Source organism: Cupressus sempervirens, chromosome 3 (genome assembly GCF_028749045.1).
Source record: "Cupressus sempervirens isolate cs-2001-9-10 chromosome 3, ASM2874904v1, whole genome shotgun sequence".
Lineage (NCBI taxonomy): Eukaryota > Viridiplantae > Streptophyta > Pinopsida > Cupressales > Cupressaceae > Cupressus > Cupressus sempervirens.
In genome coordinates, this window is record NC_143120.1 from 560,749,201 (window position 1) to 560,768,781 (window position 19,581).

General features: G+C 35.4%; 1 pseudogene; it reads right to left on the reverse strand.

Annotated features, from left to right (window-relative positions):
• Window positions 1-134: 134 nt before the first annotated feature.
• On the reverse strand, window positions 135-17,708 carry LOC149567655 (septin and tuftelin-interacting protein 1 homolog 1 pseudogene; annotated as a pseudogene).
• Window positions 17,709-19,581: the final 1,873 nt, after the last annotated feature.

The window sequence follows — 19,581 nt, forward strand, 5'->3', positions numbered from 1 at the left end:
CTACCTCTACCATATCTAAATTCAACTTCATATTGTGTTGTAACTCAGACATAGGAGTTTGATCCTTGATAGCTTTCATTTCACCATTTATCATTCAAGTTTTCAAGTTTTCTCTTCATTATATGTTTAGTTTATTAATTATTTCCTCTAGTTCGATTACGGTGCATCTCAAGTAGCTACTCCAATGATATAATCACCCATCTATCTCCAGATTGTGTTTTTTTACATAATCTAGATAGATACTGATAGTTCCAAAGCCATAAACCTAAAGACCAATAAACCTAAAGACCATCATGTATGCATCCTACTTCAGGGAAAATTTGGATGTCATGTTCTTGTTCATATATTTCAGTCACTTCCTTCAAACTCAACTAAGGTGCACCCATGGAATTATTCAAGTGAACCCTTGCCCATGGAAGATGAGGCTTGTTCTTGAGGATATGTTTTTTCTACTAAAGTGCCTCAAATTGGCACTACTTCGTCACCTTAAGATAGCTTACATTCTCTCTAGCCTTAGGTTGTTCCACAGTCATTGGTGTAGAAGGGAATTGAACAACTAGGGCCAAAGGCACACCTAACTATCCAAACACCTTGTTGAATAAACATAATGGAAGTAAACACATGAAGAACAACACCAAGGGGAGAGAGAGAGAGAGAGAGAGAGAGAGAGAGAGAGAGAGAGAGAGAGAGAGAGAGAGAGAGAGAGAGAGAGAGAGAGAGAGAGAGAGGAGAGGGAGAGAGAGAGAGAAACAATTCTATTGATTCATCAAATTATCAACATACATGCCCAATTGTAAGGTCTTCTAGGTTACAACTAGATACAAAATAAAACTTGAAGATCTATAATCTAGCTTCAAATTCACAATTCTAGAAACATGTACTCTGACTCTCTAAGTGCTACCTCTAAACTAAACTAAATATCACATCTTATACTTATCAAAATGGCTTACAAAATATTCTAGATCATTACATAATAGAGATGCTGACCTCAAAATGGTTTGCACTCATCCCAAGATAAGATCCTATAATTAAATCCATGAGCCAAATTAATACATAAGAAGGCTCAAACTAAGAACCTATCACATAAAAACTTGATCAAAGAAGGACCGAAGCATCAACAAACTGTTGGAATATTCAAATATGGAAAGAGTACTTATGAGAAGGGGGGGGGGGGGGGGGTTGAATCATAAGTATCAAACTTTAGCCATAAAATTTTAACTGAAAGCAAATTGCATGCATATCAAATAAACATGTAACCAAACACATGCATCAATAACTCATAACACAGGAATTTTGGTAACCCAAAAACCCTCTAGGAATAAGAAGGTAAAACTGGGGTGGGGATGATACCCACAAAAATTTACTGCAGCAATATTGTTCAACCACTTCTGATGGTTTGCCCTGTTAAAGGCTTTACACTGTGTTAATAGTGACCTAGTTAGAGGATTTGCAAACACTTAACATGAAGTGTCACCCGGTTAAAGGATTTTAATCACCTAATCAAAAGGTTCTTTCAAAATAGCTGTAAAGCTAACCTATCACCATAGGATTTTCATTCTAATACAATTGCTAGAGAGTATTAGATGAAATAAACCTGATAGACTATAATCCTTGATTGCTAAATACAGGCTCCTTTTCTGCCTTCTCCTGATCTTGATCCTGTGTGATCTGATAACTCTTGCTTCTGAAAATAGATTTGCTTATGCACCCTTGTATGTCCTCCAATATATTACATCACTCACTTTTATAGTGAAATTTTGTCTTCCTTATAAAGACTTCAAAGACTTAGGGTTTATTTTGGATCTACGATTCATATTGAATCTCAATTTCTCAATCAATACTTATCTTTTGTTGATTGGTTGCATGCCTTTTGCATTTTTCTTATTGGCTGCATGCAAATTGCATAGGAAAATTAAAAGATTCGATCTTATCATTCAATCCTTCGAGATTTACCTTCTGTCGGTTGCAAAAACTATTTGCATCATAATTTGTGCAATTCCAAACTTTTATGCTGTTCTACTGAGTTACTCGGCTCCTGAAGTATTTCTAATACTCGGCACATACTGTTTCCTAGATAGCTCGACACTTGAACAAAAATTGTATCACTCGGCACATGTTGCGCTCGGCACTTATTATCACTCAGCACCTGTTGTCACTTGGCACTTGTTATCACTCAGCACCTGTTGTCACTCGGACTTGTTATTACTCGGCACCTGTTGTCACTCAGCAACTTGTTATCACTCGGCACTTGTTCTTGATCTTGGTTAAGTGTATTGACACTTAGTTGTCAAATTTATTCTTTAAGCTAACAATCTCCCCCTTTGACATGAGTGAAAAAAAACACTTGATTAAGATCCATGTGACTCAGTAATTTATCCTTTATTCAAACTTTGCTCCCAAAATTTGCTATCTCCCCCAAAATTTCACAAAATTTGCTATCTCTGCTATCTCCCCCTATTATTATACTTATCATTTCATTCCTGTACTCAACTTTTATTACTTATTCTCCCCCTTTTTGACACTTATGTCAATGGTCTTTACAGTGAAATGCCATACTTGGCCAAAAATGAGCTGTTTACTTCAAGGAGTACCTTCAGAGCTGCATCCCAATTTGCTAATGCAACATCCAATGTCTTATGCTGGATGGCAATCTCTGCTGCTAGGTGTACAAGTCCATGAAATGAAGAAAGGTTGGGATCTTTCCTGAGGACTGTCTCTGCATTCATCTGCTCCTTGTGAAGTAACTCCAAATGAGGAGTAATTGATGATTGAATTTGTATCAATTTGGCTTTTGTGGTTGCCTCCTCTGCTACTAAAAACAGCTAGCTCTCTTTGTGTGTGAAGCAATTGGACAAAATGCTTCTCACTCTGAGCTGGATCTATGGGGAGTTGCATGCTAGAAGTTTTCAGATTTTTTTCCAATCTCAGTATTTTCTGGCTAGTGTCTTGTGTGAATGTGGAAAAATCACACAACTTGTTGTATAGGGAAAAAATGTTTCCTAGTACAATTTAACTGTTATAACTTTCTTTGCCAGTTCTTCTTGTGATAGTGCTATATCACCGGATATTTTACTATTTACTTTACCTTGGAACTTCTTTTTTGACCATTCAAGCAATCTGGCATTTGTTTCCTGGTCTTCATTAGTCACTTGGTCAACTATATCAGATAGTTGTTCCATGATTGGTCTTGACTCATCTGGAGATTGTAAGCAAAAAGCTTCTGTAAATATGTCTTTAATTTCATTTAATGTAGCTTATGCTTGTATTCCTTTCTTAGTGCTTCTTGTCTCCTTCTTTTGTCTAATGCACTCTGAATTTCATTAATCTTTTCTTCAGTAAGAGTGCTAGATTCATAATATGGGATATTTATTTCTTCATCAAGCTCAGGAACTCCATAGTGAAGTCTCCTGACTGCCTTTGATGAGCTCGAGCCTGGTGTCCTAATTTGTAATTGCAATCCATCTGTGCTCGGCTGCTAAAGAGTTTGTGTAGGAGTACCAAATTTTGGTAATGCAACCAATGTTTGTATTGCAGTCTCCTCCTTTTTTTGTGTCTCTTTTTCTTCAGCTTGAATATCCCTTTTATGAATGCTAGGTGGGGCTGAACTTGTTGATTGTTCAAATGTTTCTTTTATTTTCCCCTGTTGCTGTACTCGACACTTGGAGTGTATCAGTGATTATACTTGGTGGAGGTGGTGGTGGAAGGAATAGAATACCAGTAGTTTGTGTGGTCAAAGGTGGCACTTGTGCTTTTACCTTGACTTCTGGATTCTGTAATTCATCAACACTGACCACTACAGGATTTGAACTTAATTTTGCTACTAGTGATGATTGGTCAAGGATTTCCAAATCCTTTGCAGTTAATAGATTGATGTTTAGATTTGAAATGTCTGTAACATCCTTTATTTTTATGAAATCTGCAGGTGTGATGGTGGCATGAGGAGGACTAGGAGGAGATGCTTGTATGTCTTGCATACTTTGATCTTGTGGCTCAACTGTATCTTTATCTTCCTCTTTCTCCTCATTGTGTGCCTCTTCTTCCTTTTCTTCTTTACTCCCCTTCTCCACTAGTTTCTTCTCTTTTGTTTCTGATTCTTTCTTTTCCTTTGTCTTAGCAATTGCTTCTGCCTTATATTCTTCATTATATACATCTTCAATTTTCTTGTAAACTATTTTCCACAATCTTGTGGATTTGGTAACTACCTCTTCAATTTTATTCTGCAATATACTAAATGCTCTATACTTGGGAGTGAATCTGTTATTATGCCTTTTTACGGCATTTATTATTTGATCTTTAGTCAGATCAGGCAACAATCTTGCTAATGTAGACTCCCTTATTTCTTTTTCCATTTGTAAACAAAAATGCCATTTATCCTCTACAATTTTATACAATTCTCTCGGCATAGATTCATCTAATTCTAGAGGTGTGTGCTTATACTCAGCCATCATAGCATACACAGATTCCTCTAGTTTATTTTGCTCTTCTTTGGTGAGCTTAGAAAAATTTAGGTTCTTTAGACCTTTTAAATCATTATTTCTAATTTTTGAACATAATTTATCAACAGCAGTCCGAGGTTTGTGTCTTACCACTTGAAATTGACTATTGTCCTCTAACTCTGTTTTCTCCTCATCTGTTTCAGGTTGGGGAATAAAATTCCTTTTCTTTGTCTTAGCAGCAGTCTTCTTTGAGTCTTTCTTCCTTCCTTTTGCCTCTTCTTGGGCTTTTTGTGTTGTAGCCCTTGTGGTAGGTCTCTTTGATGCAGGGGCAGCCCACTTTCCTTCCTTTTGATTTAGGAGCAGAGGGAGTTGTGGCCTTTCTCTTAACTGGTGCTTCCTTGGTTTCTTCTACCTTAGCACTTTCCTCTTTGTCTTCTCCTAACCCTTGAGTCTGACTTTGACGTTTATCTCCTTCTTCTTCAATGTCTTCTCCTTCTTCTTCTGTTGTTCCTTCTTCTTCTTCCACGCCAAACTTTCTTTTGATTTGTCTCACCATTTTCTCTTTCTTCTTTACTGTTGAAGCAGTCTTCAAATCTATTATTACCTTTGATTTGACAACATCATAGGTTCCAAAAATTTGTGCATTTTTATCAACTTCTTCTGCAAGTAGAGCTGTTATTGCTGTAGAGGCTTGATCAACATCAAGTTCATAACCTAGTGGCCTAAGCCATCTTATTCTAGGTATAACTGCTTGTATGTAAGTATAATCTATATCTACAAGAAAACAAATGTCTTTTTCATATTTCTCAGTCAATGAGACTGGAATTCTCATTCTTTGTTTCATGGACTTTTTGAAGTTCTCAAAATAACCTGTCATTTGGGCATCAAAATTTTCACCCATTTGTTCAATGTATCATTAATTTGTTCAACAATTGTCTTATCCGGATTCATTTTACTTTCCCCATAGAAGGAAATTCTTTCATCAGATAGAAGAACATACACATCAAAACTGATCCAAATTTGCATTGAGCTCCCTTGCTTTTCCTTATAGCTCCCAGATTTTCATTAATCTGTTGAAACATGAGCTCTGCCAAATCATAAGTGTGATCTCTTTTTGATTATCTTGTATGCAACATCAACTGCTCTACAAGGTACACTATTCAACCTGCTTGATTGATAGAATTTGTGTGAAATAATTCTCACAACAAAATCTAGTAGGGGATCTGTGACTGTGTCGATAGTCATTCCTCTATTGTTCCATTTGGCACCTATATTTTTCTCTATTATTTCCCTTTTATCACTTCGCAGTGTCTTTGGCCGATCTAGGGTTCGAATACCAGTAACCCTATGAACAATTTTCTTGGTAAATTTTACTGGGCCCTGACTCTAACCAAAATCTCCATCATGTATTTGGCTCAAATTATCCATACCCATTCTATTTGAAAACAGTCGAAAATGCTAGTGTTTTGGTCAATCCTTTTCTTTCTACTATTGAAAACCCATTTTTCAGTACTTTGTTTTCACACAGTTTATTATATGCATTATGAATTTCTAAGTCTCCTATGGCACCAATTTTGCAATCGTAACATCTGCGAACATCTTGTACCATAACAACCTTATCCGAAATAACTAATAATGCTCCTGCAAGATCATTCTTGTATGCTACTTCTGGAATGGGCTTAAATTCAGGGTGTTTTACTTCCTTACTAACCAACTGAACTTCATGACTCTCTAAACCCTTGGTGGTTCCTGACCCAGATGCCATTGTTTGCCAAACTAGGGTTTATAATTCAAACAAGTTTATAAGTCCTACGTAGCTCGGCACTTAAGTAAAATACCTTAAATCGATGAAATTTGTCTTGAATCGCTGTTGAAATCTTTTACGAATGGCTTCTGAGTTGTTCTTGATCTTCTCCGCTCCTTTTTCGGCTTTGCTTCTTGTTCGAATGGTGGGAAAATGATCAGAAATAGGATTTATGTACCCTTCAAAATAGAGTAATAAATGCTTAGTACGCTGCCAACTGTCTACTCGGCTCTTGAAAGGTTTCCTCATAACTCGGCTCCATTATGTTTTACTTTACTCGGCTCCTATTGATATTTCATAGCTCAGCATCAACAATCTCAGTCATTGTTAGCAACTCAGCTCCTGAAGACAATTTTGACATATTTTCACAAAGTTCTCAATTTTGACTTAGCATCTTTATTTATGCTGATTTCATTTTTGCAGCTCTCTTATACGTCTTGGGACTGATTTATGATGTAACTTGGTTTATCAATCCCTCACACTTATTCTTTACTTAATTTGATGAAGTGTGATCACTTGACCTATTAGGTGAAGTGATCTCTGTATTTGATGTGCTAGACTCATCTTTCTTCCTCCATGTCTTATTCATTTCACTTCTGATATGTCCAACATCTATCTTTGCCTTTCCATTGTGGAACTTAGAACTTGATGCCTTTGACCTTGTTGGGCAATTTCTGCTGACATGACCAGTTTTTAAGCAACTGAAACATGTGGTTTGACTCAACCATCTTTTGTAGTTCCCTCTAAAATATGTTCTTATGCAATTCTGTGGGATATGTCCATATTCTTGACAATAGTGACAGCTGTTCCTGGTGTTGTAATCCCAAAATTCATGGTTTGATGTCTTTGTTGGTTGATTTACTGTCCACAAAAGTTTTGATCTGCATTCAAATGCCCTATGTCCATATTTTTTGCAATTATAACAATGTCCATCAAATCTTTGAGTCCTTGTAACATTGGATTTGCAATTTTGTGTCATATGTCCTGCACACATTAGTTGTATGTCCCTTCTTATTACAGAAATGACAAGTGGGTTTTGAATTCTTACCTTTATCACTTCTTTGTTCAGCACTCTTTGATTATTCTCCAACTTCAGTGTTATTGTATCCTAGTCCTGATGTATCATGGGTAGATTTTGGTGATTTCAGCAACTGTTCAAAATATTTGATTGCTTCACTTGTTTTGTTGAGATTCTCTGCTAACTCTTTTTCTCTGTTCAATTCATTCTACATTTGTTCATTTTGCATCTTCAAGGTAGAGATCTCAATATCCTTTACATTGAGTTCATGATGAAGGTTCATCATTTGCGCAAGTGTATCCATCTGCATGTTTGAGATCCTTGTCAGTTCAGTACATTTTTCTTCAAGTCTGTTTGCAAGATTCCTTTTGTCATTTTCCATCATGACCTTATCATCAACTGCTCTTTTCTTTTGTTCAGTAATTTCACATATCATTATAGCCTGTAATTCATGTTCCATCTTGAGAGTTCTTATTTCTTTTGCTTGAATTTTATTTTTCTCCATCAGTTCTGCTATTGCTGCATCAAACTCTTTAGTGTCTCCACTGGAAAATATGTTGGTGGTGTCAATCTCCTTGTAGTGTATATCATTTTCAGCTATGGCTAGATCCTTCCTCTTTTTTAATGAGTTTCTCAATTTGTTTCTGAATTCCTCCAAGCTATGCAGAGCAAGTTGTACATCTATCACCTGATTTTCAATGATCTTTCCAAGTTTGAAAGCTTCCATCTTTAGATCTTTTCCCTCCAAGTTGTTAGGCTATTTCTTGTGAGAACCTGGCAGGCTCTGATACCAATTGTTGGAATATTCAAATATGGAAAGAGTACTTATGAGGGGGGGGGGGGGGGGGGGGGTGAATCATAAGTATCAAACTTTAGCCAATAAAATTTTAACTGAAAGTAAATTGCACGCATATCAAATAAACATGTAACAAAACACATGCATCAATAACTCATAACACAGGAATTTTGGTAACCCAAAAACCCTCCAGGAATAAGAAGGTAAAACTGGGGTGGGGATGATACCCACAAAAATTTACAGCAATATTGTTCAACCACTTTTGATGGTTTTCCCTGTTAAAGGCTTTACACTGTGTTAATAGTGACCTGGTTAGAGGATTTGCAAACACTTAACATGAAGTGTCACCCGATTAAAGGATTTTAATCACCTAATCAAAAGGTTCTTTCAAAATAGATGTAAAGCTAACCTATCATCATAGGATTTTCATTCTAATACAATTGCTAGAGAGTATTAGATGCAATAAACCTGATAGATTACAATCCTTGATTGCTGAATACAGGCTCCTTTTTCGCCTTCTCCTGATCTTGATCCTTTGTGATCTAATAACTCTTACTTCTGAAAATAGATTTGCTTATGCACCCTTGTATGTCCTCCAATATATTACATCACTCACTTTTACAGTGAAATTTTGTCTTTCTTATAAAGACTTCAAAGACTTAGGGTTTGTTTTGGATCTACGATTCATATTGAATCTCAATTTCTCGCTCAATACTTATCTTTTGCTGATTGGTTGCATGCCTTTTGCATTTTTCTTATTGGCCACATGCAAATTGCATAGGAAAATTAAAAGATTCGATCTTATCATTCAATCCTTCGAGATTTACCTTATGTTGGCTGTAAAAACTGTTTGCATCATAATTTGTGCAATTCCAAACTTTTATGCTGTTCTACTGAGTTACTCGGCTCCTGAAGTATTTCTAATACTTGGCACATACTGTTTCCTGGATAGCTCGGCACTTGAACAAAAACTGTATCACTCGGCACATGTTGCGCTCGGCACTTATTATCACTCAGCACCTGTTGTCACTCGGCACTTGTTATCACTCAGTACCTGTTGTCACTCGGCACTTGTTATCACTTGGCACCTATTGTCACTCGGCACTTGTTATCACTCGGCACCTGTTGTCACTCGACACTTGTTCTTGATCTTGGTTAAGTGTATTGACACTCAGTTGTCAAATTTATTCTTTAAGCTACCACAAACAAAAGGCTCACTAGGCACATGAAGGAACACTTGGTCATTACTAGACAACTTAGTTCATTTTGAAGGAACTCAATCAACACTTGAACAACTTGGTTCACACTGAAGTAACTCGGGACACTTGAACAACTCGGTTCACATTGAAGAATGAACAAAAGAGTAGGATAACAAGACAACCCATGATTCTCCATCAGACAACCAGGGTTAAAAGAAATGATTGTTTTGAATCATGCAAGTGTCACAAATTGAGCTGAATCCAATTCAAATTGAGAAATCCATGTAACATCTTCAACTTGTCTATTCTTCCACTTCACCAAATACTCATAGTAATATTTTCCTCTTGTGCTCTTACCAAGTCTATGATCCAATACCTATTCAACCTCTTCAATCTACCTCTTAGGATAATCCTTTGGTATAACAACTTTATCATCTGACTCATGATACTTATACAAATCAACAACATTGAATATAGGATATACATCCATTTCATTATATAGCTCAACTTCATAAACATTACCACTGTCAAACTTTTTCAAGATCTTACAAGGTCTAAACTTCTTCATCTTTAGCTTACTATATGTTCTAATAGGAAATCTATCTTTCTTCAAATGATCCATCACCTCATCACCAACTTCAAAAATATGATGTCTTTTATACTTATTAGTATTATCCTGATACTTATAATTACTTTTTTCCAACTTCAACTTCACTTCCTCATGCAAAGACTTCATAAAACTAGAAAATTCTTACCCTTTAATACTTTTCTTCTCCAATATTATCGAGCCCCCATCTCCGGGGGACCCATGGCTTTTATGTCTTCTTGCTCAGCAAGGAACAAAGGCGGACCCCTTTCTTTCGGTTGCCCCATTATCCTTATTCTATATTTGCCATGGATGGTTAGACAAGAAACAAGGACCCCATTCTTTATTCACGTGCTCTTGCCGTGGGTAGGGGGAATGGTTGGTGGGGGATGGACAAGAACCCCAGGACCCCAAGGACAAGGGGCAAGGGACCCTACAATTCTATGGGCCCCAGGGAACCCATTATTATTAGAATGAGTTCTTGCTTGTTGGCGGGGGCCCAGTTCGGATGTTCTCTTCACCAACATCCCTCAAATATGATATTCCTCTAGGTTGTATTCCAGTAACAATCTCAAAAGGTGTTTTTCCTGTACTGCTATTCACATAATTATTATATGCAAAGTCATCTTGTGCCAATACTAGCTCCCAATTACTTGGCTTATCTCCAACTAAACATCTCAACAAATTACCCAAGCTTCTATTCACAACCTTTGTCTATCCATCTATCTATGAATGAAATGTAGAACTAAATCTCAATTCAGTATCCATCTTCTTCCACAAAGTCCTTCAAAAATAACCAACAAACTTACTATCTCTTCACCAACAACATCCCTCAAATCTAATATTCCTCTAGGTTGTATTTCAGTAACAATCTCAAAAGGTGTTTTCCCTATACTCCTATTCACATAATGATTATATGCAAAGTCAACTTGAGCCAATACTAGCTCCCAATTACTTGGCTTATCTCCAACTAAATATCTTAACAAATTATCCAAGCTTCTATTCACAACCTTTGTCTGTCCATCTATCTATGGATGAAATGTAGAACTAAATCTCAATTCAGTATCCATCTTCTTCCATAAAGTCCTCCAAAAATAACCAACAAACTTACTGTCTCTATTAGAAATAATACTTTTTGGTAACCCATGCAATCTAACAATCTCTTTGAAGAAAATATCAACAACATGCACAACATCTAATGTCTTCTTACATTGTATGAAATGCACCATCTTGGGAAATCTATCCACAATAACAAATATGGAATCATACCCTCTTGTTGCCTTAGGTAATCCAAGAACAAAAATCCATACTGATGTTACTCCAAGGTTTTTTAGGTACAATAATAGGTGTATACAAACCAACATTCTGACTTACTCCATTTGCAATTTGACAAAATCTGCAACTCCTTACAAACTTTTGAAGATCTTTATAAATTTGTGGCCAATAGTACTTGTCTTTCAGGAAACTCAATGTCTTATCAATTCCAAAATGTCCAATCAATCCACCACAATGCTTTTTCTTAATCAAATTAACTCTCATAGAACTTCTTGGTATACACAATTGAATTCTTTTAAATAACATACCTTCTTGAATGAAATACTCATCATACTTACTCATGCAATCTGATAGATTTGGTGCTCTACACTCTCTCCACGCCTCAAAAAAATTAGGGTCAGTATCATACAATTCCTTAATTTCATCAAAACCAAGAACTTCAATCTTCATCTCAGTCAACAAAGAACATCTTTTATTCAATGCATAAACAACTCGATCAATGACTCCACTTTTATGCTTGATTACAAATGTGAAACTCTACAAGTATTCAACCCACTTCATATGTCTCTAATTCAATGTATACTAACTCTTCAAGTACTATAAAGCTTTATGATCAATATACAACACACACTCTTTAGGAATCAAATAATTTCTCCACTTCTTCAAGGCTTGAACAATAGCATAAAACTCTTGATCATACACAAAATACTTCCTTTTAGCATCATTCAACTTCTCAGTAAAGAAAACAACAAGTCTACCTCTTTGACTCAAGACAACTTCTATTACATTGCCACTTGCATCACATTCAACTTGAAATACCTTATTGAAATCAAGAAAATCCAATACAGGTAACTCAACAACCTTTTGTTTCAAAGTTTGAAAACACTTATCAACTCCATGTGTCCACTTGAAATCCTTTTTATCTCCTCTCATTATCTAGTCATAGCATTACACACAGAACTAAAATTCTTTATAAACTTCCTGTAGAAAATAACCAAAACATGAAATGATCTTACCTCACCCACATTCTCAGGTGTAGGCCATTCCAAAATTGGTTTAACCTTCTCAGGATCCATTCTCAAACCATCACTTGAAATAAAAAATAAAAAATAACTAATCTCCTCTTGCATAAAAGAACACTTTTTCAAGTTAATCATCAATTTCTCCTCTTTTAATCTTTGCAATACTTGTCTAACATGCTCAATATCTTCTTCCTTAGTCTTACTAAATATCTGAATATCATCCAAATACACAATCACAAACTTACTCAAAAATCTCTTGAGAACTTCATCATCAACCTCATGAAAGTACTAGGTGCATTAATCAAACCAAAAGGCATTACCAACCATTCATACAAACCATCTTTTTTCTTGAAATCAGTCTTCCATTTATCACCTTCTCTAAATTTGATCTAATGATAACCAGTCTTCAAATCAATCTTCGTAAAATACTTTTCTCTACTCAAAAAATCCATTATGTCATTCATCCTCAGCATAAGAACCTAAATTTTAATATGATCTTGTTGATAGCTCTGGAATAGTACACATCCTCCATTCTCCATTCTTATTTGGTTCTAATACAATAGGTACAATACATGGACTCAAAATTTCTCTAATCAAACCTTTCTGCAACAATTCATGCACTTGTCTATTAAGTTAGTTCTTCATTCTATGTAGGTATAAATCTATATGGTGCTTTATTTGGAAAACTAGCTCCAGGAACCAAATCCATACAATGAATTATACTTCTTACTAGTGGTAAACTATTAGGTATATCTTTTGCAACAATTTCTTTATACTCCTAAAATATTTCAATTTCTACTAGCACTTGATCAATACTACTAGCTTCTATTGTCACTCAATTACTACTAACCTATTTCACTCAATTATTACTATTTTATATCACTCGATTATGACTGGTACAACTTGGTCTTCTAGGAATTATGGAAAAATAAATTTGATTCTTCTTCATTTCCTTTTCAAATTGCTTCCCATTGACCACACAAACTTGAACAATAGTACAATTAACCTCATCTAGACTTTCAATCTAAGGCAACAATACATTTTTTCTCTCCCAAAGAGTACATTGATTCAATCTTCTATCATATATAGCATATCTATCATATTGTCAAGATCTACCCAACAGAATACGACAACAATCCATAGGCATAACATCACACAAAACTTTATCAAAGTAATTTCCAATCTTGAACTTCACAACACATTGTTCACTTACCAATATCTTATACTCATCCATGATCCATGAAACATGATAGGGTTTAGGATTCTTTGGCCTCTACAACTACAACTTTGTAACCAGTTCTTTTGATGCCAAATTTTTTGAACATCCACTACCAATGATCACCTTGTAGCATTTTCCATCCATCTTACATCTTGTCTTGAAAAGACATCTCCTTAGGATAGGTTCCTCATCAATTCCTTTATTAGAAAAAGTTCTTGTCATCATTAGATTTTCTCCAACCTCAAGTCCACTTGGTGAACCCTCATGATCTCCTTGAATCATATCATTTTTGTTATTTTGTTCATTCTCACTAGATGATCTACACTCAAATGATCTATGCCCTTCTTTACCACATCTGAAACAATTACCATGAAAACCACCTCTAGAATAATAATTGTCTCTTCCTTGGTAAGAATTGCCATATTTTCATTCGGCAAGGAGGGAATTGAATAGGTAGGGCTAATGACAAACCTAACTATCTGACCACCTTGTTGAGTAAACACGACAGAAGAAAACACAAAGATAACAACAAAAAGGAGGGGGGAGAGAGAGAGAGAGAGAGAGAGAGAGAGAGAGAGAGAGAGAGAGAGAGAACAAAACACTTTTATTGTTTCATCAAGTTATCAACATACATGCCTAGCTATATGGCCTTATGATTTATGGCCATATATAAAGTACAATTTCAAGATCTACAATCTAGATTCAATTTCAAATTGTTTCTCATTGACCATATAGACTCAAATAGTAGTACAATTAACCTCATCTAAACTTTCAATCAAATGCAACAACACTTATTTTCTTCCATCATGAATAACATCTCTATCATATTGCCAAGGTCTACCCAAAAAATATGACAACAATCCATAGGCATAACATCACATAGAACTTCATCAAATTAATGACCAATCTTGAACTTCACAATGCATTGTTCACTTACCAATATCTTATGCTTATCCTTGATCCATAAAACACAATAAGGTTTAGGACACTTCAGTCTCTAAAACTACAACTTTGTAACTAACTCCTATGATGCCAATTTTTTTGAACTTCCACTATCAATGATCGCCTTGTAGCATTTTCAGCCATCTTACATCTTTTCTTGAAAAGACTTCTCCTTAAGATAGGTTCCTCATCAATTTTCTTCTTATATAAAGTTCTTCTCACCATCATATTTTCTCCAGCCTCAAGTCCACTTGGTGAATAGCATTTACATTACCTTGTCTCCTTGAATCATAACATTTGTGTTACCTTTTTCATTCTCACCAAGGATCTACACTCAAAGGATCTATGGCCCTCTTTACCACATATGAAACAATTACCATGAAAACCATCTCTAGAATAAGAATTACCTCTTCCTTAGTAAGAACTAGTACCTCCTTGGTAAGAATTACCACCTTGTCATTTGCTCTTGCCTTTGTCATCGTTCTTCCATTCATATTTTCCCTAATCTTGTGCAAAATTGTCAGATATGCCACCTTCTCCATAAGATCTACCTCTACCTTTCTAGAATCTATGACATCTACCTTTGTCTTTGTTCACGCTTCTTTTTCAAGATCTCCTTAGCTTTCAAGGTGTATTGGTATGCTTCTTTCACACTTTCCAATTTCACAAAACTTATTTCATCTTGAATTCTAGATCTCAATCCATTGAAATATCTTGTAACTTTCTCAACCTCATCATCCACATGTCCAAATCTGATGTCCAATCTATAAACTTTCTTTGTATACTAATTCATAGTCATGTCCCTTTGTCTCAATTTTTGCATCTTTCTCAACAAGCTAGCTTGGTGATCAGCAGAAAGGAACTTCTTTACTTTGTTCACCATTTTCAGCCAAGTCCTAATTTTCTCCTTTCCTTTTTCTCTTAGTTTGAAAATGCTCCCACCATAGTGGGGCATGATCTTTCAACCTAGTGACTATAGTTTTCACCTTCCTATTATCATGAGTATTTTCAAACTCAAATAACTTCTCCATATTAGAGATCCAATCCAACACGTCATTTGTGTCCAACTTTCCATCATAAGGAACAAATTCTATAACAAGCTTTCAATGTGCCCTAGACAATACTCTGAACAATATTTTCTCATCTTGATCTTTCTCGGGTTCTGGATTAGGGTTTTTTATTATTGCTTCATCATCACTCACATCATCAAGATAGGCTCATCTCCTCTGGGTTGTCTCTACAACAGTTAATGTGGCTGCAAATTGTCTCAACAAGTCCATGATAGCAATGTCAACATTCCTCTACCTCAAACCATTTTTACAAATAGGTCCCTACATGATTGTAACCATCTACAATTTATAGGTTGAATCTACAGATCTATAACCCTACAACTGAATTTAACTTAGGATTCTACATGATACAATCTCCACAAGGATGGACTTGAAGCTCCGATACCACCTAGTGGAAGGAGGGAATTAAACAACTAGGGCCAAAAACACACTTCCCAAATATCTTATTGAGTAAAAACAATAGAAGCAAACACATAAAAAATAACACCAAGGAGAGAGAGAACAAAACACTTTTATTGATTCATCATGTTATCATCACATATGCTCAGTTGTAAGGCCTTCTAGGTTACGACCAGATACAAAATACAACTTGAAGATCTATAATCCAGCTTCAAATTCACAATTCCAGAAGTATCTACTTTGACTTTCTAAGTCCTACCTCTAAACTAAACCAAATATCACTTCTTATACTTGCCAAAATGACTTACAAAAAATTCTAGATCATTACATAATAGAAAGGTCAACCTCAAAATATTCTACACTCATCCTAAGACAAGATCCTATTATTAAATTCATGATCCAAGCTAAATACATAAGTTGGCTCAAACTAAGAACTAGTCATAGACAAACTTAGTCAAAGAAGGACCCAAGAATCAATAAACAATATGTTCACTCAGCACATGAAGGGACACTTGTTCAGTACTAGACAACTCAATTCATACCAAAGGAGCTTGATCAACACTTAAACAACTTGGTTCATATTGAAGTAACTTGGTTGACACTTGAACAACTCAGTTCACACCAAAGTAACTTGGTTGACACTTGAACAACTCGATTCACACTAAAGAATGAATAAAAGATTAGGATTACAAGGCAACCCAGGATTACAACTTAATTCATCATTTCAAGGGCTACATTTAGTTGACTTATTATCCTCTCATTAGAAATAATCTTAGGGAAAAATAGTCCTTTCTGCCCTAAAATCCATTGTGTTACTTCATTAAAATCAAGATTTGAACAAAGCCAATGATACAAAAGTTGTTGTCACTTTGGAAAAAATACTACCTCTAACATTGCAACCATATAATAAATGGGAATAATAGATGCCCAATCCATAACCTATTTAAATTGGTCTAGTTGCTGATTAGATGGGTTGATTACAAATTCTAATAGAATTTTCATCAAATTAGGTACAATAAAATGAACAATCACCTATTCCCAGCTAGCAGGATCAAATATAGTTTTCCAAGGTGATAAAATTGAATATGCAAATGCGTCACTTGCATGTCAAGAATGAAGCATGTTCCCAACTTATAAAATATGGTTAGATCTAAAGGCTCCATACATTGGCCCAGTAATGGAAGCCAATGATGTAACCATGCATGTATTGACATAGTCTCCTTGCAAGGATCCCATGTATCTAATGTTGTTGTTCATTTGGACATCACTATATGATCCAGAATGTTATGAAGTACTAAAGCCGATAGTAACTTCTCCCATGTCTCCAAAAAAAGTAGCATAGGTTCAAGGTCCCTTGGCTCCTAGGAATTCGTAGTAGCTATTCTCACTACAGGAAGAATAACTTTAGTGAAGAGTTGAGTGTAAGGAGTTGAAGAAGCAAGTTTTGCTTATGTGTAAATGCCATAATAATGAGACTCATTCCCTTGCAGAAGCCTCTTCCACAATGACATTACCTCTAACCATGTGAAGAATGTTGAAGTGGTTCCCAACCTTGAAACACTCTTATAAGAAATGGCAAAGCAAATGCTGATGTAATACATGATAAATTGTAGAACTTGTAGTCCTCCTATTATTTGGACTGCAGATTCTCAAAGACACTTGCAAGTGATTCCAATGTCATAGTAACTATTGTAACACTTTCCTGGATTCTATCTAGTGCTTCCATAATATCCTCTATGTTTTCTAGTTGCTGTTTTTGCCATGCAGTCTCTTTCTGAAGCCGCTCCTTCTCCTTTTGGTATATTGCCATAGACTCTCTCTCGTGCCTTAAATTCTTATCAAACTTCTAAATATCTACCTCTACCATATCTGAAATCAACTTCACATTGTGTTTTAACTCCAACATAGGTGTTTGATCCTCGATAGCTTTCATTTTAGCATTCAATTTTCAATTTTTCTCTTCATTATGTGTTTGGTTTATCAATGATTTCCTCTAGTTGAATTACAATGCATCTCAACTAGCTGCTCCAATGATGCAATAACTCATCTATCTCTAGACTATGAAAACACTTGTTGTTTGATAGAATCTAGATAGATACTAATAGTTCCAAAGTCATAAACCTGAAGAATGTCATGTGTGCATCCCACTTTAGGGAGAAATTGGATGTCATGTTATTGTGCATATGTTTTAATCACTTCCTTTAAACTCAACTAAGGTGCACCCATGGAATTATTCAGGTGAATCCCACTGCCCATGGAAGCTGAGGCTTGTTGTTGAGCATATGTTTTTGCCTCTTATTGCTCCCCAAGTGCCTTAAATTGGCATTTCTCTATCACCCTAACATAGTTTACATTCTCTCTAGCTCCAGGTTATTCCATAGACATACATGGAATGGCTTCTCATGGATTGGGTATTTAGAATGCAAAGTATCACCTGGAGATAAATATCCAGACTAATCATCAACCAGGATGTTATTGGTGATTAGTCTGGATATTTAGCTTTAGGTGTTTTTTTTAGACCTTTTATATTCATTAAAATTTCAACCAAACTTGGTTGAATCCAATCCAAGCTTGGTCAAACTTTTGACCAACCATAGTTGAACTTTTGACCAACTCACCAACAAGGGTACCATCGTGGGTTTGGCCAACATTGGTTGAAGTTTTGATGACCACATATGGAAAAATATAAATGTTGATTTGTAAACATTAACCAAGGCTGGTCAAAATTTTGACCATCCTTTGTCAAAAATGTAACCAAATGATTGACTAGGATACCATCATGGGTTTGGCATCATAGTTGGATGAGCCATTCTTTTCGACCAAAAATTGTCAAATTTTCAACAACCACAATGACGAAATGTAGATGTCAATTTTGTACAAGACTTCCATGGAAATTAATTTTGACCTAAACAAGGATTTTTCAAAATCTCAATGGGCAAAATATCAACAAGGCCATTTGTGGATCATTTTGACCAATTTGGATAGACAAATTGACCAATTTTTGTCAAAAATAGAGGCAAATTCTACTAGTGACACTTTTCATGATCATTGATCATTAAGTGATGACTAGTGGTTATATGATAGAGTGTGAACAATTTAGATAAGGGTCAAGGAAGATATACATTGGATAATGTGAATCCACTAGTGAAGACTAAGAAAACGTATATGTATTACCTTGGGATATGTACTATGGTTAGACTATTCTGAGTGGTGGACATGTAAATTAAAGTTGAAGGTTGACCAAGTTGAATATAATTATTGAGATTTGTAAAATATAAGAGAAAATAGAGAAGAAAATAAGAATTTCAAATGAAGGTTCAAGATTAAGAGGGAAAAACATCACAATTAAACATAAAGGATCTATAACAAACATATTGCTTTAAATGGGAATATTGCAAAGAGAAGTAGGAATCGATGAAGGAAGATGATTGGTGTAAGCTAGAAGAAGAGAATGAGCTAGAAAGTGTGATCAAGATACTAAGAAGAGAACTGCATAGTGAAACATAATTAGATCAAAGAACCTAAGGGATCTGGTAATCAAGGAATTCCATATACAAATTAAAGGTTTAGTTTTTTTTAATAGTTATAATTGGTAAATCCCTCGATTAGGTGAACCCTAATAGTTTATAAGTTGTAAATCCCCTAGCAAGGTGAACCCCCAAAATGCATACTTGTATTCTCTTAACTAAGCAATTTAGTTATTGTATTATAGTGAAGATTTGTGAGTAACATCTAACCCATCATAGTTTTTCCTTCTAACCAATGGACTGCACAAGACCAAAATCATTATTTCATAATTAATATGTATGTGATGA